The sequence below is a fragment of the Protopterus annectens genome, chromosome 3.part1 (assembly GCF_019279795.1).
Source record: "Protopterus annectens isolate FY-2018-M chromosome 3.part1, PAN1.0, whole genome shotgun sequence".
NCBI classification, from domain to species: Eukaryota; Metazoa; Chordata; order Ceratodontiformes; family Protopteridae; genus Protopterus; species Protopterus annectens.
Window position 1 is genome coordinate 393488275 of NC_056732.1, and position 12500 is coordinate 393500774.

Consider the following 12500-nt stretch of genomic DNA (forward strand, 5'->3'; position numbering starts at 1 on the left):
TGTTGGGCAGAACAGGGTCTGTTGGAGACAGAGTGATTAAGGCACTTTAAAGCAGTTGTAAGTGGGTTTGTGTGGAGCTAAGCGATGCTTATGTGAGCTAAGCTTAGCTTACAGCTGCCTACGGATGTTTAAACCCCCACTAATTTCAAATAAAGAAAAGAAAAAAAGGGAGATAGGAAAGTGGTGAAATTGGGGCAAGCAGGGGGACAAACAAGAGGAGAAACAAGTAAGGATGTGCAGGATGGGTGTAGGAAAGGACCATAGCTCTGCATTTCTTTGGCTGCAACAGCTGCTTTCAATGTGGGCAATTTAGAATTTGGAGCCTCACACCCTACAGGGAGATGTGTGAGCATCACACAATACAGATGATTGATAGGGTTAGATTGTGTAATGGGTACATGCCTCTGGGCCAAATGCAGACCTATGTATGGGACGTGATTTTTTTTTTGTGGGCCAGATGCCCTTTTTTTTAATGTGAGAGTGGGATGTTAAGGAAGGATTATTGGTAAGTGTGGTGAGGGATGTTTGGTAGGAGAGGTTGCATTTGCAGACAGACAAGACAGACAAGACAGCAGACAGGGACAGTGTATGACACATGGGGTAAACACCTCGACAGGGAGGGTGGTTGGGAATCCGAGGCTCATGAGCCTCCCAGATGGTAGTAGTGGCACTGATGTCCCCACCTGATGGCAGTCACCACTCCTCCTTCACAGCCCAAAAGGTGTCTGTGCTAGAGGCTGGTGCAGGCAGTCATCCAGCTCCGTCTGGAGGACACTGTGCACCATGCCACAGACCTCATCCCGGGTGACAACATCCACACCCCCTTGCGGGGGGGTGAGTCCCATTCCCTGCAGCGGTTCCACCCAAGGGTGGTTCAGGACCAGCAGATGAGGGAGGTCTGGGTTGAGTCCCAGACGTGCTGGGACCCGGTGCCCCAGCCAGGTGGGGTTGAAGAGGAGGATCCACTGGGATCTGCCTTCCCATATCTGCTATGGTGTGGAAATTAACAACGAATATTGGTTAGTCATGCAAAACACATTACAACATTAGTCAAAATAGCATGCATGGATAGTCCAATTTACCCAAAACAGTGCACTTATAACAGTGCCATAGCAAACAGAACCCATGCATATATGGAATGGCATTCAGGGTTGAAACAGCATGCCAGTTAATGGTATGTCAGGCAGGCAATAAAATGATTATTCAACAGGGAATATTAGTATGCACACAGTTTAAACAATGATAAACCAAATGGAACAACAATCTCAACAGTAGAGGTTTGTTTAGAAACATACCCATGTTGGTTTCAGTGTGAAGGTTGGATCAGTTGAGTGGTGGGGGAAGGGAACAGATTCAATTGACAACTGCTATCAAGTATATTTGTCAGTACACTACTATTCACTACTCTACATTCTGACCACACTTACACTCTACCTGGGCCATGGGGCTGCTATAGCATACCAGCAGCTGTGGATATCAACAGAGCAAGTGTACCCTTATTTTAGTTATACACATCAGACCTGTTTCTATACTAATTTCTTTACCTGTGGGCCTGTGCAGAGGAACTGTGTACACATTACAATGCTGTTTATACACATATTTCAGATTCAGATATTAGTTGCAGGCCCTGGAGTGTGTGCTGTGCCTTTCACATACATCTACTGTGACATTTTCTGTGTGCAGGTTTCTTGGCAACTGGGGAAGCTATCCATGACAGTGTGACACTTGAGGAGCTTGTCTGGGCCAGACTGCAGAATGTGGATGATTAGCTTGCATCTATTTGTAGTACTCGGGCTGATCAACACTGCCATTGTACAGCTTTCATAACTATACACATCATACTAGTATTTCTATTCAGATTTCTTTACCTGTGTGCCCTGTATGGAAAATGTATGTGTTGCAGTACATTATTTTTTCTATTCAGATTGCAGTTTACAACTGTAGAACCTGACTGAGATGTTAGTGGTGGTCCCTGGATTCGAACCATGGTGTATGTGCAAAATTGAACCACAGGCCTACTCCTTATCAGGCTGTGCTACTTGGGAGGTGTTGTGTGTTGCTTGTAACATTTCTGTTTAGTACATATTTTTGTGCAGAGTACTTTTATTATGACATGTTGCATTATTTGTTTCCCATTTTTAGTACAACTTATGCATATACAACAGACATTGGTGTCACTGTTTGTGAAACGTGCACATTAGCTGGATTGCACTTTTGACTGTTTTACAACTGCATACTGCAATTTAGATTCCTGAGTACACAGTGTAGGTTTTAAGTCTGCACCTGTTAGCCTTATACATTTTTCAGTACATTCACAGCTACATACAGCTGAAATTGAAAGGTTAACACAAGACAATGCTGGCAGACAAACAAGTAAAACACATTCTGATGGGAATATGTACTGTTGCTTTTTTTCAGTTATTTGACATGCCCATTCTAAAGTATGCAGACAAGCAGTGCTAAATCAATTCACCTGAGTTGATGCATTCTGCAGGACATACACATTTCTATTTTTCAGGTACAAGTGGGATGACACACCAGTGTTTGGGATCACCTTTATTAGTTTTGACATACATACCTGTGTACAACTCAGAAATCCACAATTACTATTCCTGCATGATCTGCACAGGGGAATGCTTTTCATTTGTAAATATTACAGTAGCCCTGACATGGCACTTTCTGGGCAGGCTCACTCAAACACACTCATACATATTCTAATATTCCTCTTCTGCATATTGTACCTTGTTTGCTACTGATATCTGTATTACACAGCAGCTGGGAATACTCCATTGTAACACTGGCAGCCTGACACAAGCATTTATTCCCGAGTTTTACAGCACAATTATATATACAGGTGGTACTACCATTACAATAATTTTGATTTCTTGCTGCTAATAGTAGGGGGTATTCTGTACTCACCATACTGCCGATGCAGCCAGGCCAGTCACTGGGCATGAGCCTCAACATTCTGGGACCTCTCCACAGCAGCTGTATGGGGAGACATCACACATTAATTACACCTGCACAGTCACAAGTTGAACTTTTTCCATACTTAGTTAGAGATACATAAGACCGCATACTTACAGACAGGTGAGGCATCCTGCACTCAGGCTTCTTGGATCCACTGGTCCAGGCGTGCACATCTCCTCCGCTTTGGGTCATTATGGTGATGACATACCTGCTCACCAGTCCGGTGTATGCCAGTGGCACTGGTGAGATCACGTGCAAGCTGGTCCCGGGCCTCCGCTTTGTACTGTCAGCCCTGGAACTGGCCCTGCAGCAGCCTGCCATTATGTTTTTTAACTAGGAGCCCAACCATGACCCTGGACTCCTGAATGCCCCAATATTGCACTCGGAAGCGAACACCTTCACCAACGCCAGACATTTTGGTCCTGCTGTGAGCAATCCCAAATGGTTATGGCTGTATTTCTGCCTGTGCAGTTTAAATAGGGCAGTTTTCCCGCACTTTTTCTTGATCGGTCAGTTTTAATATGCTGAACTATGCTTAGCTCCATGCAAATCCACATAGCAATGCTTACACCAGCTAAGCAGAGCTGAAAGCAGATAAGCAATGCTTACACTAGCAAAGCATTGCTTAAATCTATTTTTTCATTAAATTTATAATTTATGTTTTACATTTGTATTTTACATATTCCCACACCTACTGTGCTATACGTGAGCCATACGATTGACATATATCATTCAAATTCCATAAAAGGTTATTCATTAATTTGTCAGGAGGCATTTGAATGGCAGTACCACTATGCTACAACAGCTTAATAATTTTTTCTATCACAATAGCACTTGTCTATCATTTTCAGGATTTCAGTCCAGGCTAAGCATAGCGGCACACCAAGCAAGCAAGCTATGCACTTCTTAAATATCAGATTTATTTGATGAAAAAAAATACATTTTTTTAATTTTTATTGCTTTCCTCTTGCCCTACTGCTTCCATGCATATAGGGCAAGAGTGCATACATTTGGGGGTGTGCACTTGAAGGCTGCTGCCTTATAGGCATTTGTGTTTTTTTTTTCAGTGTCCGTAGACACTGAAATGTTAGCTACTTACATTTCAGTGTCTGCGGACACTTGTTTACTATATAATATTAGAGCCAGGCTTTAATATTATATAAACTGACAGTCATTTGTGTCACAAAGTGCCATTCAGTACTTTCTGAGTGAAGGGGGCATGTTACATGTGCAGGCACTGCTGACATATGCCCCCTGCACTCGCTCCTGGTTCATGTCCATTTAGATTAAATAGCAGCACGCCTTCATGCATATGCAAGGCGCGCTGCTATTTTAAATGAGCACGAACCACTCCATGCAAGAATAGGCTTATTCTTGCATGGAGTTTCATGAAACCTGGGGCTGGTGCATTTTTTTAATTGTGGTACTTAATCTCCTGAGGCATGAACAATGAATTGTCCTTTAAATGTATGACTTCATAAACACTTGTTGATCATATTCCAGTAGCATTATATTTCCTATTTATTGCTCAGTTTCATTAACTATTTAAATGCTTTATTGATTGTGTAATTAAGAGAAAGTGCAATTGAGTCAGTTGCACTTACCCATAACAGTAGCTGTTCAAATTTGTCATCACTGCAATAGCTTTTAGGCTTAAGGGATTGTATCTTGCCCAAGACACAACCACTGACCAGTTTCCAAAAAGTCTGGCACCCTCCCATATAGTCACTCTGATTGCTGATTGGATGACCCTGAGGAGGAAAACTCAGCAGTCAGGGTGAGGAATATCAGGACTTCTTCTCCAAACATTAAGAAAGTGCCTACTCATCCTGAACCACTAAAACAAACATAAGAAACAGGTTTATATCACAACATTAAACTATATACAAACATAGGGGTTGGAGGGTGAGTTTGGCTACTGCAGCAGTGTGGAATTCAAACATCTACTTTTATGGGTAAGTGCAAATTGCATGACTGTACTATGTTCATCATTCCCACTGCTGCAGTTGCCTTTAGGCTATATGGGATGATTATTAAAGCCTATCCAAATTGGGAAGAGGAAGGATATGAATCCAGGAGCACCTGGAGAATGGTCCTAGCAAAGCCTGTTCTGGATCTAGAAAAGGAATCAGTTTTGTAATACCTTGCAAAGGTGTATATAGAAGATCATGTAGCTACCTCTGGAATACTTCTAGGGTTCGCCCCTTTTCAATATGCTATTAAAGAAGACAAGGCTCTAGTAGAATGAGCCTTTATACTGTCTCAGACTGGTTTACCATGGTGGGAATAAGAAAAATCAATAGCTTAGGACAATCATCAGAAAATAGTCTGTTTTGACAAGGGTTGTCCTTTTCTTGCCCCAACATAAGAAATAATAGCTGGTCATGTGTATCCAGAGTATGTAGAATCCTTTCTGCATGGTTCCCAGGGTCTGGAGAGAAAACTGGAAGAATGAAGGCTTGATTTAACGTGAACTATGAAACACCCTTGGGCATGAATGAAGAATTTGTTCTTAATGAGACCCCCATATCTATGGAATATTAGATAGTGTTCCACCACCAAGACAGCTTGCAACTCAGATGTTTTTCTTTCTGATGCCAGAGCAATGGGAAGAACAATTTCCCATGTAATTAACATTAAGTCTACTTGATATAAAGGTTTAAATGGAGATATGGATAACTTTCCCAGTAAAAAAGTTAAGATGCCCGGAAGGAGCAACCTGTTTACATAGAGGTCTAAGGTATAAAACTCCTTCAAGAATCTGTTTTACCAAAAAAGTAGAAGAAAGTAGAGTATCCATAGGCAAACATGCTGGAATGACCACAAGATGTACCTTGATAGAGGAGTAAGAAAAGCCAGAGGATAGTAACTCAAGCAAATATTTGAACACCAGTGATACATAATCCCTGATGGAGCCCTGGTTATTGACTAGGCATCAAGCAGTGAACCTTTTCTACTTGCTTATGTACGATTTTCTGGTAGCTTGCCTCCTTTAGTACTGGATGCATATTCTCTGAAAAGAGGTGTTGAAAATGAATTAGAATTGAATCATCCAAGCAATTAGTTTACAATGTCTTGTGTGAGTAGGTACAGCTTGGAAGGAAACTTGTGGCACTTGACCAGTTCCATAAGAAGACAAAACTAGTGTTTATTGGGTCAAAAAGGAGTCACCACAATTATTTGTGCAGAGTCCTTCTGAATCTTCAGAATTACCATGGGTATCAGAGGAAAAGGTGGAAATGCATGCAGGAGCATTCCCATCCAAAGGAATGAAAATGCATCTGTTTTCTCAACCTGCTTGCAAGGAGCTCAGGAGCAGAATTTGTTCAGTTGTCCATTTTGAAAGGTGGCAAACAGTTTTATTTGAGGTGTTCTCTGCAACTGGATCAGTTCCTGAAAGACTACCCCCATTCAATTTCCATTTGTGAGGATCTGACCTGGTAATGCTCAGTTGTCTGCCACTATGTTTTGATCTGACAAAATGTAAGATTCCTGGAGGGTAAAGGAGTGCTGAATAGATACCTCCAAGCAATTATAGCTGGTCTGCACAGGAGGTATAACCTGGTACCCACTTGCCTGTTAATGCACCATATCAATGTGTTGTTGTCTGTAATCATCTGAAGTGGTCCTGGGGACTGTGGCTAATAAAGTGATTTTAAGGCATGGATTACAGGTAACATCTCTTTGACATTTTGTGCTTTGGTCTGACTGAGAAATCCAATAGTTCTTGCATTTTTACCCCTACTGAAACTGCCTTCCCAAGCAAAGTCTGAGGTGTCCATAGTTACAGACTGGCTTGGAGGCAGAAGTGAAAATGAAAGACTTGAATTTGTTTATATTTGTAGTCTCCACCATTGGAGTTCCTTGTTTTACAAAGCCCATGATTGGAATTTGAAATTCTAGGAGATGTAAATGCTGGGTCGATGTTTTTTTTTAACATAGAATCTTTCTCTTATGTAACCTGGCAAAAAGAATCATAAGAACCACAGATGCCATAACCCCCAGGATCCTGATATACTGTCTGGCTGAAGTCTAACACTGATTTATGAAGCTCAAGAAAGTTCCTTGATAAAAATCCAACCTCTCCTCAGTCAAAAAAGTGTTTTGTTGTAGGGTGTCTATGAAACATCCTATGAAGACAATCCTATGTGAGGGGTCAAGGAAGATTTTTGAATAAATATTTGGAATCCAAGTTGGTCATAAGACAAGAGATACATTGCAATGTCTCCTGACATCTGGGAAAAGACTCTACAAAGACAAGTAAGCTGTCTAAATAAGGAAATATGTGAATGGTATTCAGCTTGCAATGAGCTATGACTGAAGCTAGATGGTTTATAAATACTCTGGAGCTGTAGATAACATAAATGGCAATGCTAAGAACTGCTAAAATGACCCAGGCACAGAAAACCTGTGAAGTTTTTGAAGTCTTTGGCTATATGAATGGAATGATATGCATCTTTTAGATAAAAATGCCATAAAGCTGGAAAATGAGAGATAATGGATTCTGAAGGATCAGCATCTTGAATTTTGGGACTTTTACATACAGATTTAGAAAGGAAAGATCTAGAACTGATCTCCAAGATGGCTCTTTCTTTAATAGCAGAAAAATTCTGGAATAGAAGCCTTTTCCCTTTAGTATAAAGGCACTGGATGTATGACTGTCAGGGTAAGTATGTGCTGAAGAACCTGAGGAAAAAATTCTGTTTGGTTCAGAGGGTGGGGAGAAACTCCCTGAAAGGACATATTTATGTCCAGTGGAAACTATATCCTTTCTGAACCTCTGTTAACACCCAAGAGGTTGTAACCATCTGTTGCCAAAGTAGAATGTGAAGAGCCAGCTACTGGGACAGATTTTTCTTTGAGATAGGGGCAACAGGGGATGAGGTGGGAAGGAATGCAGTTATAGTCATTCTGAAGTTGTGGACTGTCCCTTTTTAGAACAGGATCTTTGTTTCTTGTTATTCCCATCCTACCATCTCTTCTTATTCCCTGTTTGACTTGAGAAGGCAGGGATTATTTGTTTTGTTCCTTAGACATGAAAGAGGATCTGGGAGATTTGTGGGGTGGGGACTGAAAAATCTTAGAAACTCTCTGAATTAATTTCCCTTTCTCATAAAGTTGTTTGAAAGCCTACAAAGACGATGGGCCAAATAAAACCTCCTTATCTGAAAGTGAATTCAAAATGTCAGACTTTACCTCATCAGAAAACATTTGATTACATACCCAGGTATACCTCCTCAAACCTGTAGCAGAAGTAGTGACCCTAGACACATTATCTGTACAATCATACATACTCCTTAAGGCATGTTTAGATACTTGAAAAATGTTAGAAACAGTAGAATTCAGATAGCCATTACGTTAAAGGGGAAGTGTGGTAGCTAATTCTTTCAAATTGTCTAAACAAAAAAGCACAAATATACATATGTGAGATATGATGGTTAAGAATTCTGTAAGCCAAGGTAAGATAAGAACAAATTATCTTACCAAATCTGATGAATATCTTCCTCTTCTTGTCCACAGAAGAAGGACTGGATGACAGCAAGAGCCTGTTTCTAGCTGGTGAAGATGTGGAAATGGCAGCAGGGTCAGACCTATTGTGTAAAAATAAATGCTGTTTGCTTGAGAAACTTTATAAAGCCCCTTTGGGGAGAACTAAAGGATGTGAATCAGGGTTGCTTCAGGAGCATTAAATATGTCCTCCAGTGCTGGCAGTAATGGAGTAATACATAAAATTAAACATATTCACTTGTAAGATATTATAATATATCTTCAATTCCATTTGTTCCCTTAAAAACACCTCATTCATCCTGGCTACAGTCTGAGAAAATGAAAATTCCTGAAAAGGAGATTTTGAAGGTAAAGTTTCCTTATCTTTTATAATAGATATTATGCCTTCAGAAGAACAATGTTTACCCCCTGCTTTTCTTTACATGTATCCCTGATGACTGACTCAGAAAAGGCACTTCTGCCCCACCAAGAGGTCTCTTCCCTGGCTACATCAAGCAGCATCCCCCAGTTTGTCTCCATGCCCTAGGAACCACTAGAAAGTTATCTGCCAAAATAGAAGTTTAAGGCTGACTGCTGCTCCTGTGAAATCCCTGGGCTGCTTCTTCATAAGACAGCAAGGAAGTACTAAATATGTTCCACTCTAGCTGCTGATTTTCCATTCACAGGGCTGTTCAAATCAGTAATCAGAGTGAAAGCATGGAAGGGTGCCAGAGCTTTTGGAAGCTATCCAGTTATTATCTCTTGTGCAAGATGCAACCCATTATAGTCTAAAGGACATTACAGCAGTGGGAATGATGAATGTGTGTATACAACTATGCTTGTTAATTCTAGCTTCAGTACAGCTAGAAGGCTGGAATCCAAGGTGCCGGTGTGCTGTTGCAGTTTGATATTTCATAGCATTATTCAGTTTGCATGTTAATAAAGAAAAACAAAGAACACATATATATATATTTTCAAATTATGTGCAATAGACAAGTTTGATTTTGGGTTTCACTTTTAATAAAAGTATAATGAGATCAATGCCTTAGGTACTTGCCTTGTATAAAAGAACCAGTTCTCTTCAAGGAGTTTGTTTCATAAACCAGCCAAAAGGACGTTACCTTTCACAGCTAAACCCTCTAGTAATATGAAGACCAATGCTATTATATCCTAAGTTCTGAAAGTATCCAAGCTGACTATGGATGAAGAAGCATTTGAAAGTAAAACCTTGGAATATAAATACATTTTGCTGGAGAGGGGTTTCTTAGAGTAAGTTATTAATAAATATTATGTAAATTATGTAAAAGGTAACAGAAAATCCTTATTTCTCATGAAGGTCTATAAATGGTAACAACAGTATTTCAGAAATATAATTTAGTCATAAAAGAGCTCATACAATGAATTGTTTAAAGATACGTGTAGGACAAAAATCTTATTAACAATTATAGGCATATTTTAATGCAGAATCCACAATTAGAGTATTTGTGGAAAGTCCACATTTTACATATTCAAGAAATAGCATTAAAGGTTTTTTATAAAAATAAATGCCAATTACAACATGGTAGAATTACTGGGAGGCACTTATCACTGTGGAATATGTAAGTATAGTAAATACAGTAATAAAACAATAGAACAGAAAAAGCATAAATAAGAAATGCAGTCACTGAATCTAAAGTAGCAGAACAATTAGTATAAATATTTTTAAAAGAGGCAGCATGATTAGTAATATGGTAGACAAATGCATCGTGGGAGATAATACTGCAATGGCGCCTTTTCAAATGTAGCTGTTAGAAATATGGGCTTAACAAAGCTAGATTATTTGGTCATCAAGCAATGGAAGACAATTTAATTTCAATGTTATTGAACATGTTTTACAAATTATATAGTATACCCCCCAGATTCACGAATCCTCCATGTAAGACTTAATAAGTCTTACTGGGAGGCTGCAGTTGAACGGTATGATGTCAGTGTGCCATGAATATTCATGAGGGCACGCTGACTCAACCGTAACTCTTACACGGACCGAGTATGAAAGCAGGGGGTGTGTCCGACTGCCGAGCAGTCTAAATGTCCACGCCCCTGCAAGTGTAGTAAAAGCAAAATGTCAACACACAAGAGTGAGTTCGCTCAACTGTACTTGCACCCAAAACCACACTCCCTGACACTGTAAACCCACATCACAGTTATAAAAAGTAAAATATTTATTTATTTTTTTTAACTCCATGATATAGCTGCCCGTATTTGCAAGAATGTGCACGGGTGTGCCCATTGCTTAGCCATAGTTAGCAATTCCGACATGGAAGAGCATAAGAAAGAATGTTTATGCAAAGTACACCAAATTGCAATAGCGTAATGGTAGAGTGTATGCACAAAGGGGAGGCATTCACGGTTCGAGTCCCACCACTCCCCTTCTTATTTATGTTTTAAATCAGTATTTGAAATAATACCAGACATATATGATTAAAATTTTATTAAAAGCAGTGGCATGGCCAATGTATCAGTGAACAAAATATATATTTTTAAAGGACCCAGATATATAATAGCGTGCTGTTAAGCAACGCTTTACCCAGCTAAACACAGGTGCCCATAGTTTAACAGCGCTTTACCCAGCTAAACAGAGGTGCCCATAGTTAAGTAGTGCTTTAACCAGCTAAACAGAGTTGCCCATAGTTTAATAGCACTTTACCCAGTGCAATAGAGTTGCCCAAAGTTTAAAAGTGCTTTGCCCAGTGCAATGTGTTTGCGCAGACGTGCGCGCCACGCTAACCAGGGCACCGTTGGGCATCGGGGAGCAACGTAGAGCTAAGTTGCTTAAACGCAGCCACACCACCTAGCCTGTCTAGACAGTATTAAAATAAAAGAATGACAAGGTTTGAACTCAGGACCCTGTGCATCATAATCAAAGTACAGAACCACTAAGCCATGACAACATAGGGGAAGCAGCCACTATTAACATTCATAAACTTACAAATGGTAGTTTAACCATTACTAAGCAGGTCTGCAGTCAGCCGAGAATTTTACAAAATGGCCAATCACAAACAAGTGCGGGAAATGTGGCATATTTAAGCCCCATAGGCAGGAATACTCGCCATAACTGAATGTAGCTCACATTTGCAGTCAGAATGGCAGGTACAGGAGAGGGTTCACGCTTCCGAGCTCAACGTTGGGGCATTGAGGAGTCCAAATACATGGTTTGGCTTCTTGTCCACCATCACGAGTCAAGACTCCTGCAGGGCCATTTCCAAGGGATGGAGTACATGGCAGAGGCTTGGAACCGGTTAGCTCGTGACCTCACCAGTGCCACAGGTGTTCCTCGGACTGGTGAGCAGGTCCGTCACCACCATGCAGACCTGAAGAGATGAAAGCAGGACCGCCTGAATCAGTGGATACAGGAGGCCCGTGGGATGTAGAATGCCCCACAACTGAGTATGTAGCCATGGAATGCAGTATGTAAGAATTGATAATGGAGTATGTATAACGGATAGGTATGTTTCAATATCCCTTCATTTACTTTACAGCTGCAGGTGACCATGCTACGAATCAGCAAGCCTATGCTGATAGGCTGCTAAGGCTGCGCCACCAGGCAGGTTAGTGATTATTCTGCATGTATTGTTATATAAAATATGGGAGAAAGCATGAAATAAAGTGTTGTAGTCCAATAAAACAGTCATAAAATTGCCTGAATAAGTCCTCTGCATGTACTGTCAGATAAAAATGTCAGAGAGGCAGAAAAAGAGTGTAGTAACCCATTAAGAAAGGTAACATATGTCTGGAATAATATCTCTGCAGGCACTGTCATATGACATAAGTGAGTGAGCCTGAAAAAAGATTGTTCTAACCTATTAATAAAGGTATAATATGTCTTGAACATGTCTGCCATAAACACCATTAAAACAAATAAAGGAGTGAGCCTGTGGAAAAGTGTGCAATGCCATTAATAAAGGTCTAAAACCCAGAGTGTGTCTGTGTCACAGAGTCTGAAATGTTATTATACCCTTGCATTATACAAACAGTACTGTTTGAAAATGTGCTGGCAACCCAGA